At 47.9% G+C, this 22,147-nt stretch overlaps 1 pseudogene; it reads right to left on the bottom strand.

The window, feature by feature from the left end:
- Positions 1-707: 707 nt before the first annotated feature.
- Positions 708-22,147, bottom strand: part of LOC123485953 — a 66,464-nt pseudogene continuing 45,024 nt past the window's right edge.

Below are 22,147 nucleotides of genomic sequence, written 5' to 3'. Positions count from 1 at the left end.
CCAGAGAGCTGTGTATCAGACTGTTATACATAGTACTAAGTATTTTCCCAGGAGCTGTGTATCAGACTGTTATACAGGACAGTAGTACTACGTATTTTCCCAGGGAGCTGTGTATCAGACTGTTATACAGTAGTACTAAGTATTTTCCCAGAGAGCTGTGTATCAGACTGTTATACAGGACAGTAGTACTAAGTATTTTCCCAGGGAGCTGTGTATCAGACTGTTATACAGGACAGTAGTACTAAGTATTTTCCCAGAGAGCTGTGTATCAGACTGTTATACAGGACAGTAGTACTAAGTATTTTCCCAGGGAGCTGTGTATCAGACTGTTATACAGGACAGTAGTACTAAGTATTTTCCCAGGGAGCTGTGTATCAGACTGTTATACAGTAGTACTAAAAGTATTTTCCCAGGGAGCTGTGTATCAGACTGTTATACAGGACAGTAGTACTAAGTCAGTGCGATGGTAAAGAAGGAAAGCATCATTTATCATATGCAAAGAAGCATAGAAGCTATGGGTTGTCAAAGTACTGCATGTCTTACATCTTTTCCTCCCACGCTTTCTGTCCAAAAGGCCACATCTGACCCCAGCGCCTGTCTGTCTGTCTCACCCCAGTGTCTGTCTGTCTGTCTGTCTGTCTGTCTACCCCAGTGTCTGTCTGTCTGTCTGACCCCATTGTCTGTCTGTCTGTCTGTCTAGGGGCTTTCCGTTTTCATCTCCCGCCCGGGGGGTAGAGGGAAGGGGCTGCGGCTTGCTGACTGGCAACAATAGCTGATGACGAGAGACCTGTGCGAGGTGGAAAATGTATGTACATCAGTCAGGGTTGGTACATCAGTCAGGGTTGGTACATCAGTCAGGGTTGGTACATCAGTCAGGGTTGGTACATCAGTCAGGGTTGGTACATCAGTCAGGGTTGGTACATCAGTCAGGGTTAGTACATCAGTCAGGGTTTCTGAGAACCCCGCCAGTCATAACAGTGAGAGTGGTGATTGGCTGAGGCTGACCTGTGGTGCAGGACAGATCATACTGGCCCGAGAGCAGCGGGTAGCCCAGGTGGTGATGGGAGGGCATGATGCGCTGGGAGGGCGAGGAGCGTGGCCGCTCCATGTCCCTCTCTCGTTTCCCCTCTCCCGCCAGTCCTCTCTCCCCTGTCCCTCTCATGGGACGGCTTGTCGCCCACTGTGGGGGACTTGCTCTTGTACTGGCTGGCGTGCTGCTGCAGGATGTCCAGGGCCTTGGAGTCCACCGCTTTGCTGCTCACCGTGGGGCTGGCGCGCGACTTGTCACCTCCCTCGCCTCCTCCTCACCTCCGGCCATCTTGCCGCCGTAAGGTGAGAACGGGTAGCCTGCGGGCAGGTAGGGGAACCTAACAGGGGGGACAGGTCATTGTGTTAATTCCATTTATGGCTTAATATTTAAAAGCATTGTATAGTGTATAGAGATTTTTTGGGGCAAATGCGCTTTCCCCAAGTGGTTCCTTTCTATACCAATAGTTGATCTGGTTACCTGGGTAGTTGTGCATCATGACCGTGGGCATGCCTCTGTACCCGGGGTGGCTGGGGTCATAGCCCTGCCCATAAGGGTAACCATGCATGTAGGGCATGTATCCCTGATGCTGCGCCAGGGCCGAGGAGAACTGCATGTGGGCATTGGCGCGAGGGTCTTTGCCCATGGCCCGGTGGTCCTCAGTGGAAGACGTTCGGGGTCTGTGCCCTCTTTGGGACCAGCGCCATCCTCCTCTTTGGGACCACCACTCTCCCTTGGGCCTGCTGGGCCTGTCATCCTTTCCTTTCGGTCCGCTCTCGCTCTCTGTCTCGCTCGTCTTTCCACCGCGGTGGTTGTTTGCTGCTGGAGCTCGTCACTCCTGCTGGGTCTGCTTGGGGTGACAGAAGGTGGGAAGGAGTTAACTCAGGGCTTCCTCTCCCAAACAACTACACAACTCTCTAGAAGGGCTACAAGTGATCTAAACATGATCTAAAATTAACGTCAATCACCACATTACACTGCATTAATTCACATAAAATATGTACAAATAATAGAATATAAGAACACATACAAGTATGAAATATAATAGTTTTTTATTTTTTACCTGTCTGTACCACATGGCTTGTTCTATCCCCGCTCTGGTGTCCAGTCCTGGCTTGGAGTCCTCCTTCCCATGGTGCCCCCCTTCGCTCAGCTTCATCTTCAGCCTCGGACTTGGATACCTCTCCTTTCAGGCCTGTGGCAGAGGCCTTGGAGGGCTCCGAGGGAGAGTCTCTGGTCTTACCCTGGTTCTGTTGGGTCTTGTTGGCCAGGCTGTCTGTTTTGCTGGGCGCCTTTGAGAGAGTGGGTGGCCCAGAGGCCTTCTGCTTCCACTCCTCCTTCATGGAGGCCTCGCGTTCCTTCATGGCCGCCACGTCAGAGCTCTTCTTCTCCGCCACTGCCGCCCGGTGCTGCTCGGAGAGCACCTGGCGCTGGCGCTCCTCGTACTGCTGCCGGTAGGCCGGGTTGGTGTTGAGCAGGTGGTTGTGGTAGGCCTGGTCCGGGGTGGTAGGCGTACGGGGAACGTGAGGCGTACTGGTTGTAGTAGAGAGGCTGCATGTACATGTTGGAGCGCTGTTGAATGACTGACTGCTGCTGCTGTTGTTGTTGTTGTTGTTGTTGATGATGATGTTGTTGTTGACTGGAGGCGTTCATCTCGAGTTTGCGCTCTTCGTGAGGCTCCACTTTGACCTTGTCCTCCACATGCTCCTGGTCGTCCTCACGCTTCACTTTCACCACCGGACTTTCGCTGTGCGGCATGCCCGGGTTGGCGGCACCGGGGCTGGGGCAGGTGTAGTTGGGTGAGTAGTAGGCCTCGTAGCCGGCGTAGTACGGAGACTCCTTGTTGGGCGTCTGGTTGGGGAACAGGGCTTTCTTGGCTCCTTCTCTGATGCCTTGGTCCTCCACCTTGACCTTCACCCCTTCCACTAGTCTGCCCTCGCCGTCCTCCCCTGCGTCTGAGATGTCCGAGTACGCCGGGCTGTTGGTCTTGACCGAGGAGTTGTCGGCTCCGCCACCATTCTGGGTGACCACGTGGAGGGGCGTGAGGGGCTGAGGCATTCCCGTGCCGTCTATCCGGCTGGCCACCCCTATGGACAGACTGGGGCGTTGTCGGTGAAGCTGTAGATCTTATCCGCCTCGGCCTTGATGCTTGCCAGACGGCTCTGGTGGGGGTCCGAGGAACCGTTATGAGCCCGTCTCCTTTGCCCGGCTCCGAGGACTCAGAGTAGGGGCTCTTGCCCTCCTCTGGTTTCCCCCTTTCCCCAGAGGCTTGGGACTGTCTGCCTCCTTCCCACTCTCTTTCTTCTTCTTCTCCTTCTTCTTCTTCTCTTTTGAAGCACCGGAAGCAGGGTTCAGAGCGGCAGGGTCTCCCATCGCGGCGGGGGGTTTGGGGGGCTGGGCGCCCTTCATCTGGGGGCTTTTGGGGACACCCTGCATCATAGGGGGCATCCCTAAGGAGGCATTGGGGTTCCCCCCTGCAGGGAAAGAGGAGGCCTGCAGGGAGTAGAGCTGCTGGGAGGCTAAGCTCCCTGGGGGTACGGGCCGGGATGATGACTTCATGTTCTTCTGAGAAGGTTTGTCGGTCTTGGACTTTTTGTGAGACTTGGACTTTTCCATGCCGTCATTGCTGGCCTCGTTCGGTGAGACAGGGGCGCCGTCGCAGCCTTCCATTGGCGTGCCGCTTGCTTCAGGGTCAGCGTCACCACCCTTCTTTTTACTCTGTTTGGAACTAAACTTGCCCGGGGAAGGGACGGACTCTGGCAGTCAAAACCCCTGCCTTTGGGGGTGACGGACCGTGCAGGAGACAGGCAGCCTTTGTGAGAGCTGGAGGCCCCGTTGCAGTTCCCCGGCTCAGGGTGAAGCGTGGAGTCCTCCCCGTACTCACTGTCCCCATCCAGGTCCAGCTTGATGTCCTCGTCGTCGTTGTGGGCACGTGCCTGGTGGTACTTGAGTCCGTTGATGTGCTTGTACTTCTTGTTGCAGCCGGGGTGCGGGCAGTCGATGAGGACCGGCGAGGGCAGTTGCGGTCGGCGTCGGGGGCTGGGGACTCCAGTTTTAACAGAGGGGACGGGGGAAAGGATTGGAGGAGGCACCCCTCCTCCTCCGCTGTTGGAGTTAGTGCGCATGCGCTTGTTGCCTTTGGTGTCCTCAGAGCTGGAGTTGGGCTCCATGTCGGAGGCGGGTTTGGACTTGCGCTTGCTGGCTGACGAGGGGCTGGCCTTGACGTCCTCTGTGTTGCTGTTGGGCGGCGTGCGGCGCTCTGACGACGTCTGGCTGCCCCGCCGGCCCTTGCTGTTGTTGTTGTTGGCAGCACGCGTCTTGGTGGTGCCGCTGCCCTTGTTGTCCGAGGGAGTTGCTGTTCTCGTTGACGGGTGTGTTGCTGTTGGGTCTCATCCTCTTGCCCCGGCCCTTCCTCATCTCCAAGTCACTGGTGGGGGACTCACAGAACCTGAGCAGACAAGAGGACGTAGACGTTAGCAAAATTACATTATGCATGCCAAAAACTAAATGTCATTTAAAAAGGGTTGACTGACAGAAATGTAGGCAGAATACAAAATTACACTAAATAGCTAGGTTCCATCCAATTTGCAACAGATTTTGATGAAAATATTTTAAGATCGCCATAAAACAATATGCGCATTTACCACCAGAGATGCGTTTCCATCAAAATGACTTGTTGCGGATAAAAGGCTGTGCGTGATGACATAGTGCACATAAAAATAACTTTTGTCACAAAAACTGTTGGTTATATAGCGAGCGTGCCCACTCTGACTTTGGCACGTGCACTTTACCCAACAGTGTGGGTCGACTACCTACATTATGAGATTATTATTTGTATTTGTCAAAACGGCAGCCAAGCATCGATCATCATGTCATCAGAATAAGACCCTTGATATTTATTGGAAAGGAGCATCAACCTTTTTCACCTTGCACTTTCACCACCCTGTGAAGTTCATCATCATTTTAAATTCATCTGTAGCCTAATAAACGGCATGCTTTCCCGAAGTCGTAATGGGAGGACCACACAACATACGTTTATTTCGATATGATGGTTATTACATAAATATTTGCGCATAAAGGCGTATCCACCGCCATTTCTCGCATAATCAATTTTACCGACACAAAAAGACTCCACCATGTCGAGTGAACAAATAGTCTGTCGCCGTTTATAAAATTGTACCGGCACATCCTGTTTCCATCAGCCCGGTTGTGAATTTTTTCATGCGTCAGGTAATTCAATCGCATTAAATGTTTGGATGGAAACCTGGTTAATGATATGCTCCAAAGTAATGCTCAAATTCTACATTTCTAGATAAGACAACATTAAATTGGGTCTGTAACATCAAGCCTTACACAAAAAATATAGGGGTGAAATTCCTTTTCTGTTTTTTATTTTAACCAAATAATGAGTGAACATTAGTTGCAGAAGAAAGAGTGAACATCTACACTATATATTTGAAAGTATGTGGACACCCCTTCAAATTAGTGGATTTGGCTATTTCCGCCACACCCGTTGCTGACAGGTATATAAAATCGAGCACACAGCCATGTAATCTCCATAGACAAACATTGGCAGTAGAATGGCCTAACTGAAGAGCTCAGTGACTTTCAACGTGACACCATCATAGGATGCCACCTTTCCAACAAGTCAGTTTGTCAAATTTCTGCCCAGCTAGAGCTGCCCCGGTCAACTGTAAGTGCTGTTATTGTGAAGTAGAAACGTCTAGGAGCAACAACGGCTCAGCCGCAAGTGGTAGGCCACACAAGCTCACAGAACGGGACCGCCGAAGTGCTGAAGCGCGTAAAAAGGTTGCAACGCTCACTACAGAGTTCCAAACTGCCTCTGGAAGCAACGTCAGCACAATAACTGTTCGTTGGGAGCTTCACGAAATGGGTTTCCATGGCCGTGCAGCCGCACACAAGCCTAAGATCACCATGCACAATGGCAAGCGTCGGCTGGAGTGGTGTAAAGCTGCCGCCATTGGACTCTGGAGCAGTGGAAACACGTTCTCTGGAGTGATGAATCACGGTTCACCATCTGACAGTCCAACGTCCCTTTGCATATACTCCAGAATGTTATGAAGAGTGATCAGATGAATTGCAATTAATTGCAAAGTCCCTCTTTGCCATGAAAATGAACTTAACCCCCCCAAAATATCTCCACTGCATTTCAGCCCTGCCACAAAAGGACCAGCTGACATCATGTCAGTGATTCTCTCCTTAACACAGATGAGAGTGTTGACGAGGACAAGGCTGGAGATCACTCTGTCATGCTGATTGAGTTAGAATAACAGACTGGAAGCTTTAAAAGGAGGGTGGTGCTTGAAATCATTGTTCTTCCTCTGTTAACCATGGTTACCTGCAAGGAAACACGTGCCGTCATCACAAAAAGGGCTTCACTGGCAAGGATATTGCTGCTACTAAGATTGCACCTAAATCAACCATTTATCGGATCATCAAGAACTTCAAGGAGAGAGGTTCAATTGTTGTGAAGAAGGCTTCAGGGCACCCAAGAAAGTCCAGCAAGCGCCAGGACCGTCTCCTAAAGTTGATTCAGCTGCAGGATCGGGGCACCACCAGTGCAGAGCTTGCTCAGGAATGGCAGCAGGCAGGTGTGAGTGCATCTGCACGCACAGTGAGGCGAAGACTTTTGGAGGATGGCCCTGGTGTCAAGAAGGGCACTTCTCTCCAGGAAAAACTTCAGGGACAGACTCATATTATGCAAAAGGTACAGGGATTGGACTGCTGAGGACTGGGGTAAAGTCATTTTCTCTGATGAATCCCCTTTCCGATAGTTTGGGGCATCCGGAAAAAAGCTTGTCCGGAGAAGACAAGGTGAGCGCTACCATCAGTCCTGTGTCATGTCAACAGTAAAGCATCCTGAGACCATTCATGTGTGGGGGTTGCTTCTCAGCCAAGGGGAGTGGGCTCACTCACAATTTTGCCTAATAACACAGCCATGAATAAAGAATGGTACCAACACATCCTCCGAGAGCAACTTCTCCCAACCATCCAAGAACAGTTTGGTGACAAACAATGCCTTTTACAGCATGATGGAGCACCTTGCCATAAGGCAAAAGTGATAACTAAGTGGCTCGCGGAACAAAACATCAACATTTTGGGTCCATGGCCAGGAAACTCCCCAGACCTTAATCTCATTGAGAACTTGTGGTCAATCCTCAAGAGGCGGGTGGACAAACAGAAACCCACAAATTCTGACAAACTCCAAGCATTGATTATGCAAGAATGGGCTGCCATCAGTCAGGATGTGGCCCAGAAGTTAATTGACAGCATGCCAAGGCGGATTGCAGAGGTTTTGAAAAAGAAGGGTCAACACTGCAAATATTGACTCTTTGCATAAACGTAATGTAATTGTCAATAAAAGCCTTTGACACTTATGGAATGCTTGTAATTATACTTCAGTATACCATAGTAACAAATGACAAAACATATCTAAAAACACTGAAGCAGCAAACTTTGTGAAGACCAATACTTGTGTCATTCTCAAAACTTTTGACCACGACTGTACAATGACATTCTAGACAATTCTGTGCTTCCAACTTTGTGGCAACAGTTTGGGGAAGGCCCTTTCCTGTTTCAAATGACAATGCACTGTGCACAAAGCGAGGTCCATACAGAAATGGTTTGTCGAGATCGGTGTGGAAGAACTTGACTGGCCTGCACAGAGCCCTGACCTTAACCCCATCGAACACCTTTGGGATGAATTGGAACGCCGACTGCGAGCCAGACCTAATCGCCCTACATCAGTGCCCGACCTCACTAATGCTCGTGGCTGAATGGAAGCAAGTCCCCACAGCAATGTTCCAACATCTAGTGGCAAGCCTTCCCCGAATAGTGGAGGATGTTATAGTAGCAAAGAGGGGACCAACTCCATATTAATGCCCATACCTTTGGTCATGTAGTGTACCTGCCTGGCAAATAATAAGTGGCATAATTCCCATCCCTAAAATAGAGTTGGGCCCCATGTCTCTTTGATAATAATGTAATTATCCCAGCAGTGAAGGTTAACAGTCTGTGACAAAGACACCGGTGCCCGGGATGACTCAGAACTTCCCCCCTCCAACCACTCCAAACTATTTCACCAGCAGCAGGGGATGAGAGTAAATCCGTAGGCCCACGGAGATGGAGGAATACAGACTCATTACTCATCGTGGAGCTGGAGAGGTGGATTTGGTTTCCTGAAAGTTTGTTGAGCTGTTACTTTGCTGAGAGCCTTCAAATCAAACTGTCACAGTAAGCCCAGCTACAATGCATTTCTGAAAGCCAGTCTGTCGCAGGATAAAAGTGATAGAACACACTGTCATTCTCCCACGTCTCCTAGTACACAGTGAGACGTTTTGACTAAAGGTGGATGTGGCTGTGCAGAGCTTGAGTGGTATGGTCTTATCAAAAAATTTAAGCTAAACTCTCTGCGGTAGTTCAATGAGATGGGGATTCCAGGAATTAAAGAGCATGAGAAAATGAGCCAGTGCTGAGACAATGCTGCTGATAGGCGTTCTGGTCCCACCACGGCACTGGAGAATGTGATACAGTGTTGGGAAAAGCTATTAGCGCAATAATTGGATCAATCTGGCTTGGTGGACGATTCTATTTCTATCACGTCCTCTCGGGACGTCAGCAGTTTGCAGAACGTATCACCGAGCCCAAGATAAAGACTACAGTGGATAGGCAAGCACTGCTGCCCCCCTAGAGACAGGAGGTGAGGACTGACATCCAACAGCTAGCGTGATATAGATGGCAGATGGGCAGATTCATATCGGAGGAAAGGTGAGAGACCAAGTGCTAGAAGGGTAGATTATTTGTTTTAAATTGAGTATCTGATGTTTGATGGCCCCTGGTAATGCTCTTGTTTGACATCAAACACTACTAAGTACATGACTTATGGTACTGTGGAAAGATTATGGCCAGCAACCATTTTTCAATTACAATTCAGTATACGGAAGCCGTATGCCTAACGCCGATACCCGATTTCAAAATGTTCAGTTGAATCCAATGAATGTTTAAAAGAGACAAAGTACCTAAAAATATGAACAGTCTAGAATGAAAGTGGAGAGAACTAATAAATGGTGGCGATGTGCTTACCTGGGAGGTGCCCAATCGTGTCGAGTACAGTCCAACAGGGTGCCGACGTAGCTCTTGTTTCTCCAGGTCACATTCACCACCAGCATGCCTGTGGGAAAACAACACCAAAAAGTCTTCATTTTTCATTGACAAGAGTCACGAGACTACTATACATCTGGACTAATGCTCTCACAACACCACCAAAGGGCTAAGGCAGAATAGAACGGTTGCTCCATCATTAAGAATGACCTCACGTTGTATTCTTCAACTAACCGGGGCCACTGCAACAGATCAGACAGGGGTTCCTGGGCATACTCTCAGAGCAGCCTCCCTATTATAATGTGTCAGTTCTCCATTACTGCTGTCTATTATAATGTGTGTCAGTTCTCCATTACTGCTGTCTATTATAATGTGTCAGTTCTCCATTACTGCTGTCTATTATAATGTGTCAGTTCTCCATTACTGCTGTCTATTATAATGTGTGTCAGTTCTCCATTACTGCTGTCTATTATAATGTGTCAGTTCTCCATTACTGCTGTCTATTATAATGTGTCAGTTCTCCATTACTGCTGTCTATTATAATGTGTCAGTTCTCCATTACTGCTGTCTATTATAATGTGTTCAGTTCTCCCATTACTGCTGTCTATTATAATGTGTCAGTTCTCCATTACTGCTGTCTATTATAATGTGTCAGTTCTCCATTACTGCTGTCTATTATAATGTGTCAGTTCTCCATTACTGCTGTCTATTATAATGTGTCAGTTCCCCATTACTGCTGTCTATTATAATGTGTCAGTTCTCCATTACTGCTGTCTATTATAATGTGTCAGTTCTCCATTACTGCTGTCTATTATAATGTGTCGTTCTCCATTACTGCTGTCTATTATAATGTGTCAGTTCTCCATTACTGCTGTCTATTATAATGTGTCAGTTCTCCATTACTGCTGTCTATTATAATGTGTCAGTTCTCCATTACTGCTGTCTATTATAATGTGTCAGTTCCCCATTACTGCTGTCTATTATAACGTGTCAGTTCTCCATTACTGCTGTCTATTATAATGTGTCAGTTCTCCATTACTGCTGTCTATTATGTGTCAGTTCTCCATTACTGCTGTCTATTATAATGTGTCAGTTCTCCATTACTGCTGTCTATTATAATGTGTCAGTTCTCCATTACTGCTGTCTATTATAATGTGTCAGTTCTCCATTACTGCTGTCTATTATAATGTGTCAGTTCTCCATTACTGCTGTCTATTATAATGTGTCAGTTCTCCATTACTGCTGTCTATTATAATGTGTCAGTTCTCCATTACTGCTGTCTATTATAATGTGTCAGTTCTCCATTATTCGGTAGCACCGAGGTTCCTTCTTATTTGTATGTAAAATGATTTGCTGTCCTCCATCTTAACTTTGCTACCAAGCAACAGACTAAAAAAAAACATATGACGCCTTTGCTTTAGTGATGGCTCTGTAGTTCATATTCAGCCTGCGGGTTTAACGATCCAGCCGAGCTTAATGATTCTGCTAGGAGCCCTTAGCGGAGTGCCAGAGCAAAGATATTGTTAAATGAATGTCTGATGTTCTGGGCATCAGCAGCCAGCGCCCGCAAGAGAGAAGCTGGAACCCGATACAGGGAATATCCTCCACTTTGCTGGTATGGGGCCGACTGTGGGGGCCGACTAGGGGGCCGACTGTGGGGCCGACTAGGGGGCCGACTGTGGGGCCGAATAGGGGGCCGACTGTGGGGGCCGACTGTGGGGGCCGACTGGCGTTAAGTTGGCAGTATTCAGAACTAGTAGAATTTCTAGGCATGCATGGCCAGGCTAGGAGATATATGACCTGGCATGTTAAATCCAAGTTTAGCTTGAGGTGAGATCATCCAATGGGATGACTGGCCTAGATCACACACAGTGGTGAAATCACAGATCAGTTTGGAGGATAACAAGATACACCAACACTGATAGGTTAGGAAGTCTGCCTTACAGGTATAGGCTATACTTCCCTCCCTAACTTTGTTGCTCTTCTTCAATGACCACGCATAAAAGAAAAACATGCAGTAACTGTTTAAGGCTGATCATAATATACGACACACAGACTGATCTAAAGCTGATGAGGATTTATGACAGGTGATAACTTGCAAGGAAAGTCATTCTTTTCTCAGACAAATTCAATAATAAAAGCACCTACCAAAAAGCATAGGGTTGCAGACGAGAGCAAGTAGTCTCCCGGTTTAACAGCAGCCTAGATGTATTACCCCATACCCAGCCCAGCCCCGCCCGGTGACCTCAGCATGCCATCTCAGCACTGCAGTAGAAACTGGAGTCTGCAGTGAAGTAACTTGTCTAATAGCACAAGAATGCTGGCTGGCAGCTTCCATTCCTGCCCGTATTTTATTAGCTCAGGAAACGTCTCTTTCTCCCCCGCTCTGTCTCCCTCTCCCTTTCCTGTGTCGACCCCCGTCCCCTCCAGCTTCTCTTCCCCAGTTCAGGTGTTGTTTGTCTTTCTGCTGCAGGACTGCCTCTGTGAGTGTATAAGGCATTTATACACAAGTTTACAGGAAACTGGAAAGCATTGTGATGGCCGGGTCATTGAGTTGGGCCTCCCCTCTCTCCCTCTCTCCCCTAATGCAAAATGATACTGCCAGCCAATCCTGGCTGAATAGGAAAAGCAACTGAACAGCTATCTTACACAGCAACATCTATGTTGTCTTTGGCATTTGGTCAGCTTTTAGCTCACTAAGTGAGTATGCGCTGTGCTCCAATATTGGCAGAATTTGTGTGCGCGTGTTAATACGTATTAAAATAAAAAAATTGTCATTGAAATACTGAAATGTAAACTGTACAGCTAATCAGTTTAGGAGAGGGGGTTTATTGTAGCCATGTCGCAATGCCAATATCAGCAAACAAAGACATCATACGACATAACAAATTAAGCAGATTATTTCAACAGTTAAGAATGCAGTTACAAACTGACAAAGGCTGAAATCCAGAATGTTTTTGTAGCTTGTTATCTGTTTATTCACAGGGGTGATCTCTCTGTGTAGGCTCTGGACTTGTTTGCGCGTGATCTCTCTGTGTATTCTGTGGACTTGTTTGCGCGTGATCTCTCTGTGTAGTCTCTGGACCTGTTTGCACGTGATCTCTCTGTGTAGTCTCTGGACTTGTTTGCGGTAAAACGACCAGACGGGGTCAGTAAGAAAAACAAGGCCAACCTTTTGAAATGAGAGTTCAGTGGGGGAAGCAGGCAGAGATATCAGCGGTAGCACTTCCTCCACCCCCATCTCCCACTTTCTCTCACTCCTCCCCCCACCATCTCCCCTTCCCTCCCTCCCCCTTTCTATTAACCTCATTAGGGTCGCCTGAGCCAAGTGATTGAAATCAACATTAATGAGAACGATTGGCCTGTAATTTCCTCTCAGTTCCACTGAGCAACAAATGGCGCCCCTGTCCCTGAACCCTCCACCACTGGACTCCTTGGTTCCTGTATACTATTAATGAATAAGACCCTAATGGCAGAGAATATCAGTCAGGGGGTTGTTCCTGGCTGCATGGGTCAGCGGCTCCCAGGTCTCCACTGACGTGTTTCATTAGGTTACTGGGAGCTCCATATTCAGCTCCCCCTGCAGCTGGTCAAGTCTGCAGGCCACAGGGCCACGGCCGACCCCCTGACCTCTCCTACTCAACACGCCTCTAACCGCTTCTCAGCATTCTCCGACCGCGATTATGAAGGTTTAAAGCTAATAGAAGTCCTTTAGGTACCTCAGATTTCTCCTGCTCCACACATCTCAGTGGTTTTGGCCTTTTCTCTGACCATTCCAATTAAAAAGGGGCAATCTGCAGTTGAAACAACAACAAAGTGGACACCCCGCCACTTGTTTTGCCCCTTTCAAGGTTCAGCTCTAATATGAGTTTGTTACAATCTCTTTAACTGCTACAAATGTAGCTAAGACAAATATGAAAGATCATGTCACTGAAATAAGAGAAGGTTGAAGACATTTGTCAATGTACATCATTCGCCAACAGTTTTAATTAAAAGTTTAGGTTGTTAAGAGAAAAGGTTGTGTAAAATTGCTTTAATAATCCTGCTAAAAGCCTTGAGCAAAAGCTCAAATCGTTCATATGCGCCGTTCAACCAGCTGAGGTAATTATCACGGTGCTCACACACACACACACACAGCGAGTGACTGATGTAAACCTGCCTGCTAATAAGGTTTGGAAACCTCGACGTGTCCCTGTGGGGGTTGGCACTTTGCTCACACCAGCCATTTTGCTACGACAGACTGGTTCATCAAGGGACCGTGGAGACAAGAAAGTGAGAACTCAGAGAAAAAGGTTGTGTTAGAAATGCTGGTATGTAGTGAACACACATCAGTTAACTACAGGGGAATGATACAGGCATTGTACTAATAACTGAAGCTTGCATTAATGGTGTACAACAAAAAGCTAGCGAGAAAGATTAAATACATGTGGCATTTGAAACTGTGAAATACTTTTGATAAGCGCAAGATGCATATCGAACACAGTAGCATTCAAATTACAATATGAGTCTCAATTTAAAGAACACACCAGTAGCTTTATTTCTTGTAGTGTCAATGTCAGAAAGCCTACTAGTAACATTGACTTCCCACCAGCCACCACACATTCAAATCAGAGTGGAGGTTGAAATCAAAGGCTTGTGTCATCATGCATTGTATCACATCGGGTGATGAAGGGTTAATACACACACACACACACACCACACACACACACACACACACACACACAGCGCCCAATAGAAACGTATGTAACACATGCTCAAACTATAACCTCAGCATCTGATTAACTTGCCGATTCAACATTTTCACCAGAAAAGCGAAGTCTGAAAAGGTCATAATTCCATTCTTCCATGGTTTGAGTGATAACTGGGTTATTTGTATGCCTTTTACATGGTTATAATGTTGTTAGCAGAATGATGTTTTCCTCCTGAAAATGAGCTCCTGTCGGGTCTTATTGTGTGTCAGTCACGCTGTATGAATGTGCACTAAACATTCTGAAAGCAAGATGCATACCGGAGAGGAGAGGATAAATTGATAACATTTCCTGTTTGACATTTATATTGAATGTAAGTGATAGATGATTTCTGGAGCGGCACTGAACAAAGAAATTACTGATGTCTTGGCTAAATCTCAACGTTCATGTCCAAAACGTCCAATATGGGTTGAAGCCAGATCAATCTCTTTATGATACAGTTATTTTGGTGGGGAATCGAGTTTTTAAAAGGAACATTAGTCAAATGGTAGTTGTGGTGTGTAACATGGTATCTCTTAATGACTTCAGTGGTCAGGGGCCATTGGAGCTCCCTCTGGGCCCTCTATTGCTTTTACATCAAGGCTATTGGAGTGGGCTAGGGTCTATTGGAGTGGGCTAGGGTCTATTGGAGTGGGCTAGGGTCTATTGGAGTGGGCTAGGGTCTATTGGAGTGGGCTAGGGTCTATTGGAGTGGGCTAGGGTCTATTGGAGTGGGCTAGGGTCTATTGGAGTGGGTTAGGGTCTATTGGAGTGGGTTAGGGTCTATTGGAGTGGGTTAGGGTCTATTTGAGTGGGTTATGGTCTATTGGAGTGGGCTAGGGTCTATTGGAGTGGGTTAGGGTCTATTGGAGTGGGCTAGGGTCTATTGGAGTGGGCTAGGGTCTATTGGAGTGGGCTAGGGTCTATTGGAGTGGGCTAGGGTCTATTGGGGTGGGTTAGGGTCTATTGGAGTGGGTTAGGGTATATTGGAGTGGGCTAGGGTCTATTGGAGTGGGCTAGGGTCTATTGGAGTGGGCTAGGGTCTATTGGAGTGGGCTAGGGTCTATTGGAGTGGGCTAGGGTCTGTTGGGTGGGCTAGGGTCTATTGGAGTGGAGTGGGCTAGGGTCTATTGGAGTGGGCTAGGGTCTATTGGAGTGGGTTAGGGTCTATTGGAGTGGGCTAGGGTCTATTGGGTGGGCTAGGGTCTGTTGGAGTGGGCTAGGGTCTATTGGAGTGGGCTAGGGTCTATTGGAGTGGGCTAGGTCTATTGGAGTGGGCTAGGGTCTATTGGAGTGGGCTAGGGTCTATTGGAGTGCTGGAGTGGGCTAGGGTCTATTGGAGTGGGCTAGGGTCTATTGGAGTGGGTTAGGGTCTGTTGGAGTGGGTTAGGGTCTGTTAGGAGTGGGCTAGGGTCTATTGGAGTGGGCTAGGGTCTATTGGAGTGGGCTAGGGTCTGTTGGAGTGGGCTAGGGTCTATTGGAGTGGGTTAAGGTCTATTGGAGTGGGCTAGGGTCTATTGGAGTGGGCTAGGGTCTATTGGAGTGGGTTAGGGTCTATTGGAGTGGGCTAGGGTCTATTGGAGTGGGCTAGGGTCTATTGGAGTGGGCTAGGGTCTATTGGAGTGCTATTGGAGTGGGCTAGGGTCTATTGGAGTGGGCTAGGGTCTATTGGAGTGGGTTAGGGTCTATTGGAGTGGGTTAGGGTCTGTTGGAGTGGGCTAGGGTCTGTTGGAGTGGGCTAGGGTCTATTGGAGTGGGCTAGGGTCTATTGGAGTGGGCTGGGGTCTGTTGGAGTGGGTTAAGGTCTGTTGGAGTGGGCTAGGGTCTATTGGGTGGGCTAGGGTCTATTGGAGTGGGTTAGGGTCTATTGGAGTGGGCTAGGGTCTATTGGAGTGGGCTAGGGTCTGTTGGAGTGGGCTAGGGTCTGTTGGAGTGGGCTAGGGTCTATTGGAGTGGGCTAGGGGTCTGTTGGAGTGGGCTAGGGTCTATTGGAGTGGGCTAGGGTCTATTGGAGTGGGTTAAGGTTAGGGTCTATTGGAGTGGGCTAGGGTCTATTGGGTGGGCTAGGGTCTATTGGAGTGGGCTAGGGTCTATTGGAGTGGGCTAGGGTCTATTGGAGTGGGCTAGGGTCTATTGGAGTGGGCTAGGTCTATTGGAGTGGGTAGGGGTCTTTGGAGTGGGTTGGGTCTATTGGAGTGGGCTAGGGTCTATTGGAGTGGGCTAAGGTCAGGGTCTATTGGAGTGGGCTAGGGTCTATTGGAGTGGGTAAGGGTCTATTGGAGTGAGTTAGGGTCTATTGGAGTGGGCTAGGGTCTATTGGAGTGGGTTAAGGTCAGGGTCTATTGGAGTGGGTTAGGGTCTGTTGGAGTGGGTTAAGGTTAGGGTCTATTGGAGTGGGTTAAGGTATATTGGAGTGGGTTAGGGTCTATTGGAGTGGGTTAAGGTATATTGGAGTGGGTTAGGGTCTATTGGAGTGTATAGAAGAATGCAGTTGTCAGCCAGAAAGAATGGGCCTGCCCTTTAGCCAGCATGGAATTTCAATTCCAAATGGGTCTTGTGTGGTGTGCTGCAAACAGCACCAGGGAAATTGGCCACTTCGACTATTGGACAAAGCCCATTGATATGAAGGGAAGACTACAGAAGGGAGGGAGGGAGGGAGGGAGGGAGGGAGAAAGCGAAGGCTCAATTGAACATCCATTTAATTTTTCCTTTCTTCCTGACATGTTAAAACAAGAGCTCTTTCGTGTTTCATTTTTTCCTACCCTTCTTTTTCCTCTCTGGCCAGTGTAGACCGCTACGGGCCTCTTGTCAACGTTCTCTCCGGTACGTCAAGGGCATAGCACTGAGCAAGCTCAAGGAGAGCAAGGCTCCTTTGTAAAAACATTTTCAACGAAGCCTTTGACAGGTGGCGGTGTTCAAAAGAGCAAGAGAGCACGTCCGGCAGTGAGCTACAGAGCCGAGCGCTCCTTTCATGAAAATAAAAGTCAGCGCTGCTTAAAAGACATCTCCAAATGTTTAGATAGTAATATCAGTTTCCGTAGCGACCTTTCTGCTCCGACGTCAAATAACTAACTACGGCGGCTAAAACTGACAGTCTTAATCCTCCAATTATGTAAAAGTATAAATAATCCACAAAACATGTTTCACAAACAGCCTGTATTATTGATCTATTAAGGCAGAGTGCCTGTGGGACCGCTAGGGGAATAGCCTGCTGTGTGTGGAGAGGGAAAGAGAGCGGTTGACAGGGTAACACAGCTTTGGCGGGGGCTGCAGCGTTGGCTGGGAATCAGCTATGTTCCCTGGCCCTCGGAGCGTGAGGCTTTCTGGGCCGCGCTTCAAGAGCAATAAACTTCCCTACGATTTTCAGAGCTGACATTTTGGAGGTATCGGCGGCGTGCGAGGCCTGGGCGGGTTGGCTCGCTGCACTGCCGCGGAGACACTAGCCTGTCACCATATCCACGCTGAGGGATTTGTGTCAGAGCTCAGCCTTAAAATACCATTCCTGCTCCTCCCCTGGTCTTCATTTCCCACACTGCAAGCCGTCTGACTCAAACACCTCTCCCTCTCTCATTTCTCCTCTCTCATGTTAAGGGTTGAATGAGTCAGAGAGGGTGGAGACCGTACCAGCACCTTGACACGGGTGAAAAGCTCATTGACTCACATACGGATGCATAACTTCTCTTTAAAGGTCGCCATTTGGATGTCAAATATATCTATCTTGGTTGTTACCTTTAGCGCAAATTATGTTGGATAAATCATTCATGCCGAGACTAGACATAATATCCGAAGCCTGGAGAAAAAGGTGAATCCGGCAGGGCATGTCCTTTCGGGACTAGCTTCTTTTATTTACCTCAACCACCATTCCTTTCTCCGGTGCTCTTTTATTCCGGCGAGGTGCAGACGTTTAACTGGAGTCTGTTGTTCATTGACTCCCACAAGGGCAAAAGGCAGAGGTGGAAATGCAGCTGTTGTGCATCGTGCTAAACCGCCTCCATACTCGCCACATTGCACGCCTGAGCAGCTCCATGTGAGAGTTGCCATGCAGGAGGCAGAACTGCTTAACATCACGGCTAATCACACTGTTCTCCGATTGGCTCTGGGGCTCTGCTTACTCATTTGGTTCCCATGTGTTAGGCTGTCTGTTTTTAAGTCTCTCTCGGGGGAGGAGAAGGGGAACACTGGCTAATATGGAGCCTTGAAAAGGAACTCTCAGTAACTGGGCTTCTCCAATTAAACCCTAGCCAGTAGGTTGTTGTATGAGTTCAACCGTGGATACAACTTGCATAGGAGTATCTTCAACACGTAAGGAAAATGATGCTATTATAAAAGAGAATTTGTTCTCTTACCCGACTAAATAAAGGTTTAAAGGAAATGTCATATCACAAATAAAGGTAGAGATGTGTTACAAGCTATGGGGAGGTGTTTTAAAGTGCTTTTATCTATAATGATATTTCTCTACCAGAATACTTGTTTGTTCCACTGTCCACCCACACAGGGTGACACTGAGATATAGATCTGTCCACTTCAGAGAGACAAAACACTGGCTTCAAAGCGAGGGGATATGCACTCCGGCAACCCCAATGTTTCTCCAGCACCGGGGACCGTAACAACAGTCTACACCTGCAGAACAGAGTGCTTCTCCTCCCAATCCCCCTCCCACCTCCCCCTGAGCCCAGCACAGTGGAATCAGATGAAAACACTGGGGTCTATCAACTAACCCCCAAACAGCACCTGGGGAGAGAAAAAAGACCCGAGGGCGGAGGCGTTCTCTCTCTCCAAAGGAGACAGAACCAAAGAGCACACATAGTAGGTGCTGGCTGGCTGGCTGGCTGGCTGGCTTGCAGCCACGGTCATGTCACTAACAGATGTAGTAGCCTTGTCTGGAGCCGCCTCCCCATCCTCCCACCAATCTCCCTGACCCGGCAGTCGCTTTCTCTTCCCTTGCTGGGAGACAGTCAGGGGGCAGCTGGCTATGTGCTCTCCTAGAGGCTGGAGCCGCCATGGAGGACTCGGATGAATAAGACACAGTTGCCCACGGCTGGGCGAGAAGCAAAACAGAAATAAACACTTAGAGGCTGGAGCCGCGGTGCACTGGGAATGTTGATGAGGCGGCAGCCTTTATATTCAGTGGCTCGGAGCGGGCGCACCGAAGCGGCGCACCGACTGTGGCTGTGTGGCGATTTGTACCCTGCATGCCTACCGAGCGATTTAAAAATGCACCGCTTTGAAGATTAGGTGTTTGCATTATTTTTGCATGTGTGACAGAAGATTAGGGAAGTTATTCAGACCCTGTGACCTGGATCTGCTAGGGACACACATTTAAAATGGATTGAATGCATAGCATGTGTGTGATCAAAGGAGTAGCGTTTCACTCGGACCTACGTTGTGGGAGAGTTGCCAATGACCTACTACCCATCAGGCAGGGTTGAAAAGAAGTCTGGCTTTATGTTGCCAGGGGTTTTGTTGAGTTTGGATATTAACAAACTGCACTCCTGGGAAAAATAAGTCAATAAAGGCCATCTAGAACTGGCCATCTTTTTTATCCAGGAAGATTCCATCTGCCTGCCAAGTACCAACTGCTGTTATAATTGGCCGTTGTGTAACATGGAGAGTACGAGGACAAATCCTTATAAAGTTAGGCTAAAGTGTGATTTAAAGCTGCTTCAACAGTCATGGTTTGAGTCAGGAGACCTTCAATAGGTCAACCTTTGCAGCATGACATGAAACTTTAAGGCAAATTCCTGACAAAACTAGTGTGACTATAATAACAACAGAACTTGAACTTTGACCTTAGCGAAAGGCTTGAATGAGCCAATGTTAGAGATGATGCACTTGTGCGTCTTTACCCGTGGGCAAAGTAAAAAGGTCTGAATTGCTTTCTATTATTTTCAAGACCCAGACTAAATGCGTTGAGGCCCAGTACACAACACTGCTGTTTTGTCTGTTCAAAAGGAACACCAGTGGAACAACAATTGGAACAACAATTGTCGGGCTCTGCAGTGGCTAACGTTAGCCTACTCACCGTCTTCGGTCTCTTGCCACACAATGCCCTCCAGGTTGACGCTGGTCCCGGGCTCGCAGGGCCCGAGGCACTCGGGCTCCGTGGCCAGGGCCGCGTCCGATGTGTTGGACGCCACCGAGCGCGTACGCACCATGATCTGCTCGCACGGGGACGCGATGTTGTCGCTGTTGTTGCCCGCGGCGGCCAGGAGGGGGGGGGGGCCGGGCGTGGAGACGGGAGATTCCATCTGCAAGAGAGAGCGGGAAGACAAAGAGACACGTCACTTAAAAAGCGCTGAATACACCAGCAGACACTGTATGGGAGGGGATGCCACAAAGACAGGAAGTGCATCTGAACACACGGGAGATATCCAGGCATGCCAGCAGGCCCTTGATGTAAACTGATGCCTTGAATGTGGTGGTTGTGTGGACTTGGCCCTTCTCTCTCCTTCTTTCCTCCCTGCTCCACCACCATGATTAGTGGGCAGGAAGGCATTGAACTGCTTCAATCCCAACCACTGGAGGTCAGAGAAGGAGAGAGAGAGAGACTGGTCTCCCTCTCGTCTCTCCCTCTCGCCACACAGATCTCTGACACCACATCCTCTCATGGACTGATCATCACTAATTCAGCCAGATCTCTGACACCATATCCTCTCATGGACTGATCATCACTAATTCAGCCAGATCTGACACCACATCCTCTCATGGGCCGATCACTAATTCTCTCAATTAAGGACTTGGTTGTGGTGAAGGAACAGGCGGCAAGGACAGTAATTGATTCCACAGGCTTCGAGGCACTATGACGTTACAGGAGAAAAGGAGGCAAGTGTGTGCGCTCAACGAATCAGAGAGGGAGAGGGGAGAGGGAGAGGAGAGGGAGAGGGAGAGGGAGAGAGAGAGAGAGAGAGAGAGAGAGAGAGAGAGAGAGAGAGAGCCTGGCTGATTTAAGCTCCATGGTGACACTGAGCTTAGCACTCATTAATTCAAGGCAGTCAACATTAGAGTGCTTCAAATCATTAGCTCTGAGCTGCGTGAGAACAGGCCACAGCCAAACACTTTGCATTAATTGGGCATAAACCCCTCCCTGCTCCAAAATATGTTGCAAATGCAGGATCCAATTAGACTTGAGTAAATAACAATTGACAGACAGCTTAAAGGCCTATTGACCACGTGAATAATGTTTAAATACAACATTCTGCTAAATTTTCCTGCCACTCCTGGGCATTTCCATCAAAAAGAACCCATAGGCATCAACATGTGAAGTTCATAGGAGCATATCAAATTGGGTGTCAAATGAAAGCTAAGAGTCTATATTTTGGGGAAATGAAGGCATAGATACATTTTTCAACCTTTTTCCATCTTAAAAATTAGGCAGAAGTAAAGGCTTTGATTTCTGGATAAACAGATGGAAAAGGGTTTTTAGAAAACATACCAGAAAAAGTTGGAAAAAAGTATCAGAAATACATCAAAACACATTAACGTTAACGTAAAGCCTCCTGCCAACTAATATCAACACATATTTCGTTTGAGAAATTGTTTACTTTCTGTAAGTTTAAGAAATATGGCTTTCCCCTTGTAATTCCATTACCAAAAACCCATAAGATATTTTCTCATTTCTCTCCCTCATGAGGGAGGATAATGAAAGTTCACTGAAGTAACAAGTAATGGTAGACCTCCCAATTAGTTAGTGATTTTACTGATATACATTTGATTTATAAATTATTAAAACTCTTAATTCTGTTACCAAATCGGTAACAGAATTACCAAAAATCTGTACCAGAATTACTGCAACTGAATTGGCTACAATGGGAACTCAAATGGTCACACAGTTGGGTCACCTGCTACTGTCCCGCCTTCCACTGGCATACTGTTATGTTCAGCTCATAATGGTTTTCTTTGTCTTTCTGTTGTCTGGTGGTCAAACCAAGAGTATTCAAACAGTTCTCTCTCCTTCTCCCTCCACTAATGTCACCTCTCCCAGCTCTTACAGACACCTACCCATGAGCCTCCTCCCTTTCCATGAACTGAAACCAGCATCCTCACCCACTGAGCACCGACCGACACCGGACGTCCACGGATGTTGAAAAGTAGTAGAAATTTCGTCAGCCCACCCTGGCCTTGATGTTAACGTCCACAGACGGACCGGACTGGACCAAATCTGAACTTATCATAGATGTATGTTTCACAAGTTTGGATAGCACAGTACAATGAGTAGAGCACAGTAGAGTACAGTACAACAGTACAGTAGAGTATAGTACAGTACAGTATATTG

This window comes from Coregonus clupeaformis, unplaced genomic scaffold (genome assembly GCF_020615455.1).
Source record: "Coregonus clupeaformis isolate EN_2021a unplaced genomic scaffold, ASM2061545v1 scaf0909, whole genome shotgun sequence".
NCBI lineage: Eukaryota > Metazoa > Chordata > Actinopteri > Salmoniformes > Salmonidae > Coregonus > Coregonus clupeaformis.
Note: the sequence above shows the minus strand (reverse complement) of the source record. Positions and strands in the feature narration are given on the sequence as shown.